The 17,321-nt window shown below is 44.1% G+C and overlaps 1 protein-coding gene across 1 annotated transcript in view; it reads left to right on the plus strand.

The window, feature by feature from the left end:
- Window positions 1-4,250: 4,250 nt before the first annotated feature.
- P2RY2 (purinergic receptor P2Y2) overlaps window positions 4,251-17,321 on the plus strand; it is a 56,098-nt gene continuing 43,027 nt past the window's right edge. The window contains exon 1 of the mRNA XM_069070810.1: window positions 4,251-4,384. The gene's annotated coding sequence lies outside the window, so the exon portion shown is untranslated. The remainder of the gene's footprint in view (window positions 4,385-17,321) is intronic.

Below are 17,321 nucleotides of genomic sequence, written 5' to 3' on the forward strand. Positions count from 1 at the left end.
GTTCATTACCAAATTATATTTTGCGGATTGCTCACATCAACTGGACATTTTCCTTCCCATTGAGTTAAAATCTGTTTCTTTACCACTTCCTTCTAATTCTGCCTTCTAGGGCCAAGTACAAGTTTATTATTCCCTCTTCCATGTGATAGCCCTTCAAATCTTTGAAGAAAATGACATTATCCCTCAAATGACATCTTCTCTCTACCCTTAACACCCCTTGTTTTCTTCAGCAGATCCTTCCACAAGGTAGTGGGTGTAGGGGACAAAATGGCAGTCAGGAAGACTTCAGACATGTATTAGCTGTGTGACCTTGAGCAAGTCACTGTACCTCTATGGGCCTCAGTTTCCTCCTTTGTAAAATGAAGGAGTTGCACTCAATGATCTTTGAGGCCCCTTCCAGTTCTAATCCTATGATCCTATGATGATTTTCAGTACAGTGGCCCTCTTCCAGATATTGTCCAACTTGTGGTGTTAGGGACTGAGCACAATCCTACTGTTCTCTGCCCTGTTTAAAACACATCTGGAACATTTACCTTCCTCCTCAGATACTTACCAGTTGTGTGACACTGGGAAAATCACTTGACTGCTGTCTGCCTCAGTTTCCTCATCTGTAAAATGGGGCTAATAATAGCCCCTGTTTCTCAGTTGGTTTCAAAGGCAAATGAGCTGACATTTGTGAAGTACTCTGCAAAGAATATATAAATGCCAGTTTTGATGACAAGGATGAGGATGTTAGCTTCTACATCATCCTATAGAATTTAATAGAATTTTCAATCCACTGAAACACCAAGATCTTCCTTAGAAAGCTACTGGCCAGCCAAACCTTCCGTATCCTGCTATTTGGGGGTGGGGAGTGGGGAGTGGGGGAAGTGCATTTATTTTTATTTTTTTTTTAAAGCAATCGGGGTTAAGTAACTTGCTCAAGGTTACACGGCCAGTTATTATTTCTGGGTGTGGTGCTGAGTATCTGAGCCCGGATTTGATCCAGGTCATCCCGACACTGGAGCCGGTGCTCTTACTCGCTGTGCTACCTGGCCGCCCCAGTGCATTTATTTTTATCTGTTTCATCTTGTTAGATTCTGTCCATCATTCTCACCTTTATGGATTCTAGTTTCTCCCCCATGGCTAAAATTCTAAGACTCTTCCCATGACCCAACCCAGAAAACTCAGGACTTTACCTCTCGGTCTCCTAGGATTCTGCTCTCTCTCCATCTATCCTACAGGGCAATACAAAGAGTACAATGCTGTGGTGGGAGGCATTCTTTGGGTAGGACAAAGGCTATAGTCTCCCATTGCTCACACTGATAAAGTCTTTCCCAAGCTCTCTTAGCTGCTCCAATAAAACCATCATATTTAGAGTTAGACAGGACCTTAGATATTTTCTAGTCCAACCCCTTGATTTAATAGAGCATAAAACCAAGGCTTAGAGTTGGTAAAGGACTTTCCTCATGTTACCTAATTACCGAGTGGTAGAATGAAGATTTAAAACCAGGGCCTCTGACTCCAAATCTAGAGTGTTGTCCATGTTGCCATGGTCTCCTCCCTCCCTGATCCTTGTTATAACCATTCTTTTTTGTTCCTCCAAACCAGACTGAGTTTCCTCTCTCAACTCCCTATGTTACTGGAGATGGAAGGTCCTTTTTGGTTTTTTTAGCCCCTTTAGCTTCAAGTAATAATGCCTCTCCTTAAAAACTCCAACTTGGAGGCAGCCACTGGACTCTGCCCATAGAAATTACCTCTCTAGCTCCTCTGGGACACAATGATGTCCCAGTCTTCCTAGATTAAGTAGGTGGGGTTATTTGGAGGCAGAGAAACCATCAAGGTCTGAATGAGTTGGGTAGATTCCAAGGACCCTAAGAGAGCAAAGAGATCTGGGTGAGTTGGAGGAGTCAAGGAAGACTTCCTAGGAGAAATGGGCTTTGAAGAATGATCAAAAGAGCAGTACAAACCAACACATCATCAATACCAATTATTTCTCTATAAACTCTAAGGACATAGGAATTCAGAAGAGGGAAATAATCAGTTTGGGCTGGAGCCCTCAAAGTATCTGGAAAGGCTGGCTAGAACCTTTAGAATTAATCATCTTTCCTTCCTAGATCCAAGATTGTGGGATGGGCAGGAGTAGGGATATCAAAATGGGAGAGAAATTTGTAGGGACTGGGGAAGCTAGGTTCCTCACAGAATCACAGAACTGGAAAGTACCAAAGAAGTAGTTCCATCCATACCTCTACTGAGTAACTGACATTTACATGATGCTTTAAAGTTTGCAAAGACTTTTACATTATCTCATTTCAGTCTCAGAACAAGTCCAGCAGGTAGGTACTTCCTTCTCCAGTGAATGAGGCAAACAGAAGTCAAATGACTTGTCCAGGGTCACATAGCTAGTGAGTATCTGAGACTGAATTTGAATTCAGATCTTCCTGACTCCAAGCTATAATGTTAATGAATAAGATCTTCCTTGCTCACTAATAGGTCTCACTACGGAGCCCATTAAGGGAAGTTTGCTTTAGGTGAGGCTTCCTTGTAGGAAGACTTTCACACCTTTTGTTAATTTCTAATTAGGCACTGAGTCAGGAGGGTTGTGATGCCCTCTGGCTCTAAAATTTGTAAATATCCTCTGAGGTTAGCATTTTACTTTTCGACTTACTCATTGGAAGAGTGTTCATGTGATTTGGCCAGAGAAGATTCTGGGTAGCCATTAAAAAGTCCCCCAGCTTTGAAAAACCCAGATGTTGGTGCTTCTGTCTCTGGTCAGACATATTGCCTTGGTCAGACAGATGGATTTGTCTGTTGATCTGTGCTAATTTTTCAGACAGTTAGAAGCCCTGTGTATTGGTCTTTATTTCTCTACTTGTATTTTCTTTGTTTGGATTTTCTCTGAAGTTCAGTGTGCTGATTTTTCCACTGAACTAATGAATGTAATTAAATAAAAAGATTGTTGACCCCTTGAATAGCTATCTTTCCTAGTAAAGCAGATCTAAGAACCTGTGCTAGCAGCTGTCCTGGGTATGCCAGTGTGATTGCCGCTACACAAACCCAGTGCTCTATCCACTGAGCCATCTAGCTGTCAGGTGTTACTATACAGATGAAGAAACTAAGGCTTAGAAAAGATGATACTTTCTTACTGTCACTCAACTAGTAAGTGTCAGAGTCAGGATTTAAATCTAGGTCTTCTTGATTCCAAGTTCAGGATTTGAGCGTCTACATCATTCTGGTAATCTTTTTCTCCTCCCCAGATCTTCATTCAGCCTCAGCTTGAAGACTTCAAGCATGGGGAACTCACCATCCCAAAAGGCAGCCCATTAGGTTGGGGAAGGTGAACTCATAGCATTCTTTCCGGCTCTTTCCTTTTGGAAGACTCAGTGTAACTGACTTACTCTATATTGAATCAAAATCTGCCTCTGCAATTTCTTTCCTTTGCTTTCAGTTCTGCCCTTGGGTAACAAGCAGAAAAAGTCTTATTTTTCTTCTCCCTGGCAGACCTTCAAATACTTAGAGATAGCTGGTACATCCTTCCACTCATCAACGACAGTCTCATAAATCTTCTCTTCTTGGGCTAACTATTCTTAATTGATTCACCTATGGCTGGATCTCCCCAAGCTGGTCACCCTCTGAATCTCCCACTTGTTAATATCTTTCCTTTATATACCTCTTGCCTTTTGCATCAAGTTAAATTCCATGTCTGGAACCCTCTCCCTCTTCACATCAGCGTATCAGAGGGAACTTAGTTCAGCTTTTGCTTTCTCCTTCAATCAATCAATCAAAAGTATTTATTAAATACTTGCTGTGATTCCCCCTAGTTTAGTGTACACTCGTCCTCCTCCCTCCCCTCCCATTACTTTAATTTCGTATGGATTTTTTATTGTCTGCTTAGGTGTTCTTTCCCTACCAGTACAAGTTCCTTGAGGACAGCTCCTACTTCATTTTTGTCTTCATATCTCCGGTGTCCAGTACAGAGGCTTGTTGAATTAATTAGATGGAATAGAGTGGAATGGAATAGTTGAGGGAGGGCTGAAGAAGAGGACACAGGAGATTAGGGGAAGAAGGGAAGAGGAGGCTGTTGGAGCCAGGAATCTGGGCTAGGGAGAGGCTGTGGCACCGGGTCTTTCCTCGAGTACTTGGGTCCCTCCCTTCGTTCTAGGCCGGGACAGGGGAAGAGCAGGGATGTAGGAGACGGACGGACAGAGGGGGCGCCCTGAACTGCGGGATCCCAGGGCGGGCTGGGCCAGGTCGGGGGCGGGGCTGGGGCTGAGACCAGAGCGCGGGACTCGGGACCGAGCCTGGGAGCAGGAAGCGGCCGGGGCAGCAGCAGCCGCCGCCGTCGCCGCAGGAGCAGCAGAGAAAGGAGGGACGCGAGAGGAACGCAGAACAGGCTTCGTGCCGGGTAAGCTGGGGATCCTGGCGCAAGTGACCAGTCACCAGGAATGAAAGAGGGAGGGACTCTGTGTGTGTTCCCGTCCAACTTTATTATTAGTGTGCTTATATGTGTGCGACTGTGTGTGTGCATTTGTGAAATGTGATGATTTGTGTAATTGCGATTATGTGTTCACCAAGTGTGTGATTGTCTCATAGCGAGGTAGTCCTGTGTCTGTGCGACTTTGTAAGTGCGTCTCCAGTTTTATCTGTATGTGAATGAGTGCGTTTCTGAGATGGTGATTATTTGCGTAACTGTAATTGTGTCTCACTTTGTGAGTATGTCGTGAGTGAGTTCGTGGGTGTCCATGTGCGTTTGTCAGACTTCTTATATATTTGTGTAACTGTGTGACCGTGTAATTGTCACTTTGTGTATGTCTTCCCTTCCTGCCCCAAGAATCTATCTGTAAGGGAGGGGGGTGGTGTAAATTGTGGTGTGCTTTGGGGCTGCGCTATCCCAGTCTGTCTGGGGCTGGCCTATTTAAGACAGAGAGGAGGGGGCAGGTGGATGGAGTGGATGGGTCCTGAAGGCTGATCCTGCACCGGCTATCCTCGATCGGCTGGACGGCCTCCTCTTCGCTTGCGCCCCACTCCGGTTCCCCATGTTAGGTCTGGGCTGTTTTGTGGGGTAGCAGAGATCTGTTCGGGCTTCCTCACTCCTGGCCTCTGCCCTTCCAGGCCGTCCCCACTGCGAGTTTAGTCCTGCTTGCCCCACCCTGCCCCCCAGGGAGCTTTAGTTTATGCCACACACATTATACACATGTACCCACATGCCCCTCGGGACACGACATGCGTGATAGTTCAGCCCAGTGGAAAGGACTCCTGTGCCAGGAGTCAGGAGGTATGGGTTCGAGTCAGTTCTGATACAGATGGGCCATGTGACCATAGCAAGTCCCTTGCCTTATGGGGGGACCCTCAGTTCCCTCCTCCCGAAGATGGGGAAAGAATAATGTTTTCTATGCCTGGTGGCACTGCAGGTGTCTGCATAAATATTTGAGGAATTGGCTAGAGACACGAAAACTCTGTCAGGGACCCAAAGGATTATATGATCACAGGCATTAGGGCTGCAAGGGATCCTAGGGCTTATCTAGTTACAGAGAGAGAAATTGAGGCCCACGGAGAAGGAGGGGACTTCTCCAGCATAAGGACAGCCAGAACCAGGTCTTCTCTTGCCACTATACCATACTGTTTCTCTAACTTCCCTGCTCCATTCCCATGCTGCTAGTTGGGAGACCCAGGATTGAGAAAAGCACGGCCTTTCTTGTCTCTCATCTGGTTGCTGGGGACCTTCTGACCCTTCAGGACTTCCTTTTTGTCGGTGCCCTGAAACTCTGTTCCAGAGCTAGCAAATGGGTAACATCCACCCGGTCCCACTGTTTAAGTTATTATTTGTTGTTTTGGTTTATTAATTATTTCTGTTTGGGCATTATCAGTTTTGGAATGAACCAGTTTTTAAAATTTCTGTTATTTTTGGAAAATCTGCCTTTTAAGATTTCCTTCCTCTTTCAATTATTTGCTGTTTTGAATTATTCATTGTTTTTTCTTTTTTCTTTGTATTTTTATTATCTAGCACTATTCCTGACATCCACTGGGAGTTTAATAAATATTTGTTGAATGGAATCGAATTGAATATAGGTTATTCATTGTTTTTTGATTTTTATTGCTTTTTGATTCTTTGTTTTTTTAAATTATCCATTGTTGCAAACGATTCTTGGTTTTTAGATTAATGGTAGTTTTCTTCTAATTTTTTTTGCTTCACATTATATGATGTTTGAAATTATGCTTTTTTGTATGTTTAGATTTTAAATTTTTTCTGCTCTTTGGGGATTCTTGCTTTTGGGATGATGTATTTAGGCATTATTTGATATGGAGGGGGGTGTCACTGACTAATAAGTCCAAGTGCTAGAAGAAGCTCTAAGGCTGGAGGGTATATCCCATGACCCCTAATGTAGATGCTTTGGAAGGGAGACAAGACAAGGAGGAAGAGGAGTCCTGTCCTCCGGATGCTCAGGGCCTGTAAAACCATGTAAGTACTCTCTAAGGTTCTGGGCCCTGGGGGAGGAATGGAACTTGTAATGAGCCTGTATCCTGGGAGTTGAAGAAGTTTGGAAGACAAGGAAGTGAGGGTAGAGAATACATGGCTGGGTAAAGCCGAGCTGTGTTCAGTTCCAGTAGACATGTATAGACTGGATGCCTCCCAAGAACCCAGCCCAAGGATGTACTGTGGGGGAGGAACAAGAGGTCCAGGCCTGGACTTTTGGGAGCTCTCTGTTTGGATGGAGAGATTAGAGTATTTACTGGACTAGCAGAGGGCTAGACCTGGGTTCAAATCCTACCTTGGGTACTTAGTAACTGTGACCATAGCAGATTTACTTAACTCCTCTCAGCCTTAGTTTCCTTGCATGTAAAATGAGGATACCCACAATACCCTGCTTAGCAGAGTTTCTGTGAAGCTTAAATGAGATGATGTGTGGAAAGTGCTTTGCAAACCCTGAGGTCTATAGGAATGTGTTATTTATCCTCATCTTTGCTCTGCTTCTGAGGCTGTGTAATCTTGGTCCTGTCTCTTTTCCTCTCTGCCCTTCAGCTTTCCCATGGGTAATAAGAGGGCACCAGTAAAATAGGACAGCTAGGTGGTACAGTGGATAGAGCTCTGGGCCTGGAGTCAGGAAGACTCCTCTTCCTGAGCTCAAATCCAGCTTCAGACTAGCTGTGTAACCCCGGGCAAGTCACTTAACTTTGCCTTGGTTTCCTCATCTGTTAGATGAGCTGGAGAAGGAAATGGCAAACCACTCCAGTATCTTTATCAAGAAAAACCCCAAATGGGGTCACAAAGAGTCAGACATGACCAAAAGAACTGAAAAACAACAATTTGAGGAGATTGGAAGAGATGGGATCCAAGTTCTCTCCCAGTTCTGACATTCTGAGTTATTTCTAAGTTAATTCTAAGATTAGTCAATGAAGAAGTATTCATGAAGCACCCACATGTTCCAGTCAATGTGCTATGCACTGGGTATGAAAGAGCAAAAACGAAACAGTCCCTGCCCTCAGAGAATTTGTTCTAATGGGATATAAAACATGTTCACATACAGGCTGTCCCATCTCAACAGCACTGAGACTTTTGGGACACTTTGCATATATTCTGTGTTTATATGTATACAGAGTTTCTAGAAGGTAACTAACTGATAACAGAAAGTGAATCTTGACAATGTGAAAGGTGGACAAGTGGGCAAGTCACTTCATCTAGATGAAAGCCTCAATTTTCCCATCTGTAAACTGAAAAGATTGGATTAAATGGGGTCCCTTCCCACTCCAGAGGAGGAGCCTATGATCCAGTCCTGGACCTTGTATTTAGGGCTCTGGAAAGAACAGGGGGAGATGGCTTGAATAGCAGCCTCATAAAGTTTCCCATCACTGAAGATCTTCAAGTGAAGGTCAGATGACCTTGTATCAGAAAATCCAGGGGTGAGATTCCTGGCTAGGCATGGGTTAGATTAGATGTCCTCTCATGTCCCTTCTGGCTCTGAGATTCGATGATTCTGGTATGTGGGAAAGGCAGTATGAAGGTGGAGAAGATGGAGGAGGGAAGCTGGTGGAAGAATTCCAAGGGAAAAGGGTCCTCCAGCAGGGAAGCATGGCCAGGAACTGCAGGAGGACTGTCCAGCAGGTGGGCTGGAGGTGGGGAGGTCTCCACAGGCTGGAAAGGTTATTTGGCAGCAGGTGCCAGGGATAGGGGGACTGAGGCTCAGGTCAGTGGTGCCAGAAGAGCTTTAGGGTTGGTGGCTTGGAGCCATGAGCTGGGCATGGGGCCAGGCTGGGCAAGCTGGGACAGGAAGAACTGATGCCTTTGAATAAGAGATCTCTTAGTATAGTAGAAAGTGCTGGGCCAGGGGACCTCAGTTCTCAGCCCCACTCTGCTGCTTCCTAGCCGGGTGACCCTGGGGAAATCAGATCTCCATGAGCCTTGAATATAAAGCTGAGGCAATGATGCCATCTTACCTGGGGCTGTTGTGTGGAAATCACTTTAAAAACAACATGGAAATGTGAGATTTTTCTTATCCCCATTTTTTAAAATCTCAGAGTCAGAAGGGACCTTGGGCAAGTCACTGCTTTCTGGACTTGAGTTTCCTCATCTGCAAAATGTAGGGGTTGGTCTAGATGACATCTGAGGTCTTTTTGGGCTTGACATCTATGATTCTTTGGTCCTCTGACCTCAGATAGCATCTTGTCCAATCTCTTTCCCTTCCACAGGTTCCCTAGTAATCAGTAAATCAACCAGCATTGATCAAGCTCCTGCTGTGTACCAAGCACCAGGCTTGTCCCTGGGAATACAAATATAAAGAATGAAACAATTCCTACTGATAAGGAGCTTACATTGTAGTGGGGGGAGACCACAAGTACATGGGAAAACATTTTTTTCCCCACAAACCTAGGAAAATTTATGCAAGATAGTAATAACTGTCATTTACATAGTGCATTAAGGTTTGCAAAGTCTCATTTGATCCTCACAGCAACCCTGAGACATAGGTACTATTATTGTCCCCATTTTACAAATGAGGAAACTGAGGGTAGACAATGGTTAGGTGACTTGCCTGGGGCTACACAGCCAGTGTCTAAGGTCAGATTTGAACTAAGGTCTTTCTGGCTCCTGGTCCAGTACTCTAGTCACTGACACTTAGCTGTCCTTGAATAATTATAGAGTGAAAAGTAATTCAAGAACAGGGAGCTTGGGCACCAGCAGATGGAGGACAGTAGAGGCTTCCCGGAGAAGATGGCACCTGAACTGCTTCTTGTTTTGCAGAGGAGAAGGCAAGTCAATTGGGGTTAAGTGTGTCAAGTGTCTGAGGCTGGATTTGAACTCAGGTCCTCCTGACTCCAGGGCTGGTGCTCTATTCAGTGCTCCACCTAGCTGCCCTTCTTCTCTCTTTACTAGGTAGGGCAACACAGAAGGCTGTTGACTCCTTCCACAATAGTCTGTCCTCCCAGATCTGTTGTTTTTCAGTCCTGTCTGGTTTTTCATGACCCCATTTGGGATTTTCTTGGCAAAGATATTGGAGTGGTTTGCCATTTCCTTCCCCAACTCATTTTGCAGATGAGGAAACTGAGGCAAACAGGATTAAGTGACTTGCCCAGGGCCACATGGCTAGGAAGTGTCTGAGGCCAGATTTGAACTCAGGAAGCCTGACTCCAAGCCCTGCACTAGTGTGGCACCTAGCTGCTTACATCCTCCCAGAGGTCCAAGCCAAACTAGTTTATTGGGGGGCGTCACCAGCCACTGAGACCTAATTAAGATATTACTTTTGTCCTTTCTACAAGGGATCTCTTTACAGAGGGTGATGCTTTCAGAAGTCCCTAATAAAGGCTGTAAAGTTCATTAATGTATTAGGGGATTCTCCTGAGAGCTTCATAATTTCTTATTATATCTCTCAGGTTACTCTCCCCCCCAATCATCAGCCCACGCAAAGGGCTACATCCTATCTCCAATTTCCCAGACTAGACCCCATGAAGGTGGGCCATATGGAAGGAAGGGAGTATGGGCTAGATGTCCTCCTCCCCTGCCCCACTGTGGTGGGTGGGAGTAGGGGGGGAATTGAAGTTTGGTTAGGGAGAGGTGAGGCTTAACCACTAACCCCTGAGAGGCAGGGGGGCAGTTGGGATAAATCTTTGGCTAGTGGATTTTTTCCAGGAGGGAGCAGGAAATATGATTAAAAGCAAAAGAGATAAGTTGGAGTGAGTGGGGCTGTAAACTACTCCAGAGTTTTTCTCTCTTCAGAATCTTTCACAGGGATTCTAAATGGTCACCTTGGGGATCCTCCTGAAAGATTCTAAATGTTCCTCTCAGAAATAATTGGGTGTGGGGGTGGGGATGGGAGAGGGGGAAGAGAGTTTACACGCTGCTTTCAAGATTCCTTCTGGAGGAATATAAATGGTCTCCTCTGAAATCCCAGGGATATGTTCTAAATAGTGTCTCAGCTGGGGACTGGGTAAGGTCAGGACAGGCACATTTGGAGGGGAAAGAAATGTATTTCATTTTACTACTAAATTTGTTGGGAGAATTTGGCATCTTAAAATAATGATTAACACTCACTGAGCTAATTTACTCATCTTCCCTTCTTCAGCTCTCAAGATTATAACATAATGCAATAGAGAGAACACTAGATTTAGGATTGACTTGAGTCCCTGAACAGTCATTAACCAACTGTGTGTCCTTAGTAAGCCACTTCCCCTCCTCTGAGACTTCATTTCCTCCTGGGTAAAATAAAGACAATCAACCTTCCCCACAAATAATTTCTTTGTTCTGAGCCTCAGTTTCCTCATATGTAAAATAGGAAAAATCATCCCTCTTCATCTCCTTCCTAGGAGTTCTTTGAGTGTCAGATGAAATAACGGGTAAGGAAGTTCTCTTAAGCCTTGTGACCGGGCAATTTGAGAAATTTGGCAAGAGCAAGATAGTGAGGGGGAGAGTGTGTGTGTGTGTGTGTGTGTGTGGACTAAGTGCCTGACATTAGAGGTAAAAGGGTCCTTGGAGCATAGACTGTGCTTAGACATGGAAGGGGTCTTAGGACAGAGACTACTGAATTAAGACTTCAAAAAGTTCTTAGAGATCATTTAGTTCAGAGGTTCTTTAAACACTTCTTAGAATAATGTTTGGTTTTTGTTTTTGTAAATATTCATAGCTTTTTTTTTAAGGAAATCAGGGCTGACTTGCCCAGGGTCACACAGCTAGTCAGTGTCTGAAGCTGGATTTGAACTCAGGTCTTCCTGATTCTAGGACCAGTATTCTATCTACTATACCACCTAGCTGTCCCTTAACATTCATAATTGAAGAAAATGCTAAATTTTGCTTTGAACTTAGTGAAAATAAAGATATATTTTTTACCATTCAAGTTCACAAATCCTGGTCTGTGAACCCCAGGTTAAGAACCCTTGATTTAGCTCAGCCCCTTGCGTCATAAAGAGGCCCAAGGTCACAATACCAGAAGACAGCTGAGTTCCAGAGAGTTTGGAGGAGCTATCCTTCTACTGGATCCTGGGGAAGATAATTTAGAAAGAAAGGTCCAGACCCGCTTCTCTGGATTGTGAGTGAAGTATCACAATGCTCTTGGAGAAAATTATGAAGTCATAAAAACACTGTCAGAGTTCAAGAAGACCTCAGACTATAGAATTTCAGAGTTGGGGGAGACCTCGGACATCATCTGTAGTTCTTCAGCTTTTTTTTGTTTCATGGATCTCTTTAAAGCTGTAGAACTCTTCTCAAGGAGAAAAATGTTTTAAATGTATAAAAGACAGAAGATGATAAAGGTAACCAATGATATTGAAATATAGTTATCAAAATATACATATTTTCTCAAGTTTAAGGAATTCAGGTTAAAGACCTTTAATTTAATCCAAGACTTTGATTTTACAAATGAGGAAACTAAAGGTCAAGGAGGGAAGAAGACCAAAGGTCACACTAATAGTGCTAGTCTTGCTCCAGTATCCCAAGCTGCCTGCTAGTGTTTGAATGGAACATCTTGTCCAGACAGAGATAATTAAAGGACCGGAGAGGAAGAGATTTCAAACTTCAGAGAACAAGATAATCTTATCTGCTACTTGCTTGGAGAATGGAGTTTAGCTAAAACCCAAGAAGCACCAAAAAGCCAGACTCCCAGGTCTGCAGGTACAAGTGTGGGGCCTGGGAAAGTGGGCTAGTGAGTTAGGGTTCTAGTCTTACCTCACTTTGATACATTTGTAGAAGTCCCTTTCCTCATGAGCTTCAGTTTCCCCCCTCTGTAAAACAGTGGGGTTGGACTAGATGAGAGGCATATAGGGAAAGATTTTGTTTTGTTTAGTCATTTCAGTCCTGTATGACTCTTCATGACTCCATTTGGGGGTTTCTTGGTAGAGATACTGGAGTGGTTTGCCATTTCTTTCCTTCTCCAGCTCATTTTACAGATGAGAGACTGAGGCAAACAAGGTTAAGTGACTTGCCCAGGGTCACACAGGTAGTGACTGAGGAATCTTTCTCACTCCAGGCTGGGCATTCCATCTGGCTGCCCCACAGGGAGAGGAGGAGGTAACATTTGAATGGGATGGGGGGGGGGGGCGCTTGAAAGGTATTGAAAGGGGAGAAGGGAACAAAACGATTCTGCTGTTTGGCTGACACCCAGGAGAGCAATGTGTGAAGTGGTTGGAAACTGAAATGGAAGTCAGATTGTAGAGGGATGCCAGGATCAAGAATCCAAAGTTTTTCCTGAGCCATTGGGAGCAAATAAGATAATTTATGGGAAGGTCAAGTCAAGTTAACAAGCATTTATTAAGTGCCTACTATGTGTCAGACCATGTTAAATGCTAGATACAAAGGATGGCAAAAAAAAAAATCTAATGGAGGAACTTTGAAAAGGATAAAATTACAAATGAAAAGAATTATGATGAATAATTGAAGGGAGCATTGGATATAGGTTCCAGTACTGGCTCTGTCACTAATATGCTCTGTGACTGGGCAATCAACTTCATCTCTCTAAATCTAATTTGAAAAATTAATGGAGAAGGGAAGAAGCATTTATACAATGACTACTACATACCAAGTATTAAGTACTTTACAAATATGACTTATTTGATCTTTACAACAACTCTGTGAAGTGCTGTTAATTATTCTCAGTTTACAATTGAGGAAACTGAGGCAAACAGGGTTAAGTAATTTGTCCAGGATCACACAGCTAGTGAGTATCAGAGGCTAGATTTGAACTCAGGTCTTTCTTACTCCAGATCCAGCTCCCCATACACCAAGCCAACTAGTTACCTAATAACCATTGTTATTTTTTGTTTGTTTGTTGATGTTGGTCCTTTATTCTTGAAAAGGACCACTGATATCAGGAGGGTCATGTCTTGACTTGCAAGTGAATTGGATTTAAATGAGGAAGGGCTGTGCATTCATCAGTCTCACACTTTCCTCCAGAGTCCAGTGGCAAGATATAAGACAAGAGCACTGGCCATTGGTTTAAACTAGGTGATTTCTAAGTGCCCTTTCTTCTCTAAATCCATAATCCTGGATGGGGTTGAGTGAGAAGAATCTGGTGACAGCCACCCTCCACCCTGAATTATCTTCAAGCTTGTAAATAAGATAATGATGGGTCTTCCAGGTGAAGGCAGGGTGAGGCTCTGTTCTCCCCACTTACCTCAGAGCTTGAACTGTAGGGGCAGTCAGGGAGGAGTTCAGAGGTTCTCTCCAAATCTACATCTACCATCCCTCTCTTTCTTCCCCTCTTTTCCCTACCCAGGTGTATTGCTTCCCCTGCATGCTCCTCCTTCTCTCCTAGTCTTTGGTCCTAGATCTCAAGCTCCTGTCCCAAAACATCTCTGGAGTCTGGTGCCTCCACTGTAGCTGCCTAGTGGTCTTAGGAAGCCAGCAGGGGTTTGGGGCCCAATGGGGTGGCATGAGTTCTGCGCCAGCTTCCCCTGAATATCCAGCTGAGACTAGGTGTATCTTGCCTGGGGAAAGCTTCCAGATGCCCATTATAGTTCACAGGAGGCAGTGTCGTTTCAGACAATGCACTTCAGTTAGAATTGGGATAGCTAACTCAGACCTAAATAGTTGTGTGACCTTGGGCAAATTACTTCTTCGTGCCTTAGTTTCCTTTTCTAGAAAATTGGACTGCACTGTCTGTCTCTTAGGGCTGTTGTGGGGAAAATGATTTGGAAACTTTAAGAGTGCTATAGAAATGGGAGTTATTATGTTGAGTTATTGCTTAGTTCAGCAAACAGATTGGGCACCCACTATGTATTGGGGCCCTATACTCAGAGTGACTGGGTGAAAAATGAAAAAATTGTATTGTTCCTGCCCTCTGTGAACTTATAGCCTATAGGAGGGGTGTGTATATGTATATATAGGAGCCTGTATGGGGTGACCAGGAGGACTCGCACATCTGCTGTGAGGGCTTGCCAACCCTTTTCAGGGCTGCTCATCCACCTTTGGGGTCCATCTTCACCTGAATCTCACCTGTGGCTCCCAGAAGCTGTAGCACGCACAATGGTCACACCTCAGTAAACCGTCTAGGCAGACGGGCCAAACCAGGTTGACTATAATCAAGGGGTTGTGAGTTAGTGGGGTGTCTACACCAAGCATATGAAGACTTTCCTGGTGGAATGGTTGGATGAGAACAACTTGTTCCTACAGCCATGAAGGCGGTTGAACCACATGTTGGGGAGGAGGGGGTACGGTGCTTTAGAGTTTGGTTAGGCATCAAAGAAACCTAGGTCATCCACTGCATCCTAGGCCATCAGCCAGTCCTCTTGATTTTTGTCATGCCATAGGACTTAGATGACTGGAGGAGAGAGTGAGGTTGATGACTTTGTGCAACTCTGCCTCACTTAAATCCAATTCACACAAAAGTCAAGACATTACTTCGTAATGTCACTGTTCTTTTCTTGGGAAAAAGAAAGATGAACAACAATCCATAAGAGGAGTACAATGGGCACATAAATAACTAGATTAGAAGGTGGAGCGTTGTGGGGGCAACGCACAGACCCAGACTGAGAACTTTAGGAAAACCTGAAGAGGGAGAGACCCTCTTCTACTGGACAGCTCCACAGAAAAGGGACTTGAAAGTGAGAGATGAGAGATGGGGTGGGGTGGAGCCTGTAATTTAAGTTTGGGAAGAATGGAATGGCTGGAATGTATGATTTAAACTAAAATAAGAATGGTCTGGAACAATCGGGCCTTCAAAAGATCACCACAAGTTTATTAAGCACCAGAATTAATTTATAAACTGATGCAAACTCCTAAACAAACTGTGCTCTCTCCAAGCTTACATTCTATAGATATCTATATCTGTATGTATTATACATAGGAAAATATATGTAGAATAAATTGCCATAGGATAAATACCAGGTAATTAAGGAGGAAGAGAACACTAGCAATTGGGGAGGTGAGGGCAGGAAAGGTTTTATACAGAAGATGGTAGTTGAACTGTCTTGAAAGAAATTCTTTGAGGCCACGTTCAGGTAGGAGTGAACTCTGGGGATGAGGAAAGGCTAATGTAGAGATACAGAAAGAAGGCTGAGGACCAAGCCTTGGGGAGCACCCACAGTTAAAGGATGAAGATCCAGCTAAGAAGACTGAGAAGGATTGGTCAGGCAGGTGGGAGGAGACCCAGGAGAGTAGTGTCATGGAAAACCCAGTATCCAGGAGGGAGGGGGTCAGCAGTTGTCAAATGCTGCAGGGGAGTCAAATGGATGAAGACTGAGAAATGACCATCATCGGATATGGCAATTAAGAGATTGTTGGTAACTTGGAGAGAGCAGTTTTGGTTGAGTGATGAAGTCAGAAGCATGATTTTAAAGGGTTAAAGAATGAGGAAGAGGAGAAGACATGGAAGAACAAGGGTAGATAAATTTTCTAGGAGTTTGGTTGAGAAAGGTCTGAGAGCTATCAGACAGTATAGCTTGAGGGGATAGTAGGGACTACTGAGGTTGTTTTTTTTTTTTTTAAAGAATGGGGGAACTTGGGTATGTGTGCAGACCATAAGGAAGTAATGAGTGGAATTCAAGGGATTAAAAAGGAGTCAAGAATGGTTGGAAATGCAGTATGTTGGAGAAGTTCCAGCAGGAGCTGGAATCAAGAAGGATTGGCCTCAGCAAGGAGAAGGGTCACCTCTTTGTCAGAGACAGTAGAGTTGGGGTGATGTCAAGGGTTTTGGAATTGAAGTGAAGGGGAGAAGAAGGAGCGAATGACTTCAGTTTTCTCAGTAAAATAAGAGTTTAAGTCATCAGCTTAGAGAGAGGGTGTGGAGAGATGTGGGAGGCTTACACAGAGATGAAGGTTTGGAATAGCTTCTGTGGAGAATAAGAGGGACTCAAATGGGGAAGAATCAAAAGGACTGCCTTGCTTCTGTGAGGGGTTGAGGTTATATAACATGAATTTAAAGTGGATGCAGTTAACACGGTTCTTGAAGCAAGGAGTGGAGGACATTAAATGCAAGTTGAGTTTATGCTTCATTGGTCAGCAGTGGGGAGCTACAGGAGGTTTTCTTCAAGAGGGCCACAATCATGCAATCATTCAATCAACTTAAGCTCCTCTATGCTAAGAGAAGCTAGGTGGTGAAGTGGATAGAGCTATGGGCTTGGAATCAGGAAGACTCATCTTTATGAGTTCAAATTTGACCTCAGACACTTACTAGCTATGTGACCCTGGGCAAGTCACTTAACCCTGTTTGCCTCAGTTTCCTCAAATGTAAAATGAGCTGGAGAAGGAAATGGCAAACCACTCCAGTATTTCTGCCAAGAAAACCATAACATGGGATCATGAAGAGTCAGATAGGACTGAAAAAATGACTGAACAATATTTCAGTGTTTCATGCTGGGAATACAAAGGCAAACAAATGAAATAGTCTCTGCTCTGGAGGGATTCACAGTGTCTGGTACATTCTTCCCTTTTCAGCTCACTATCCCATTCTCCACAGTGGTCCTTCCAAACCTTTTCATTCCTCCTCAAGTCTCCCATTGCTGCCCTTCACCCCACTCTCTCAGGTGGGAACCTTGCCTTCTATTTTACAGAAAAATTGAGGTTATTTTCCATGAGCTCCCTCTTCTTCCCTCTTCACCTTTCATTCAGGTACCTTCTGCCTCCTTCACCCCTGTCTCACATGTGAAGTGACTTTACTCCTCACCAAGGCTAACCTCTCTACTTGTTCAAGTGATCTCATTTCATCCTGTCTCCTCCAACAGATCACCTCCTTTGTCCTCCCCAATTTTTTTTGAGGAGGGAAGGCAGTGAAATTGGGGTTAAGTGACTTGCCCAAGGTCACCCAGCTAGTAAGTGTTAAGTATCGGAGGCCAGATTTGAACTCAGGTCCTCCTGACTCCAGGGCCTGTGCTGCTTTATTCACTGTACCACCTATCTGCCCCCCAATTTTTTACTTACTTCCAAT

The sequence above is a fragment of the Petaurus breviceps genome, unplaced genomic scaffold (genome assembly GCF_028583685.1).
Source record: "Petaurus breviceps papuanus isolate PSGF00001 unplaced genomic scaffold, PetGlider_PUasm1.0 90823, whole genome shotgun sequence".
In the NCBI taxonomy this organism is placed as follows: Eukaryota; Metazoa; Chordata; class Mammalia; order Diprotodontia; family Petauridae; genus Petaurus; species Petaurus breviceps.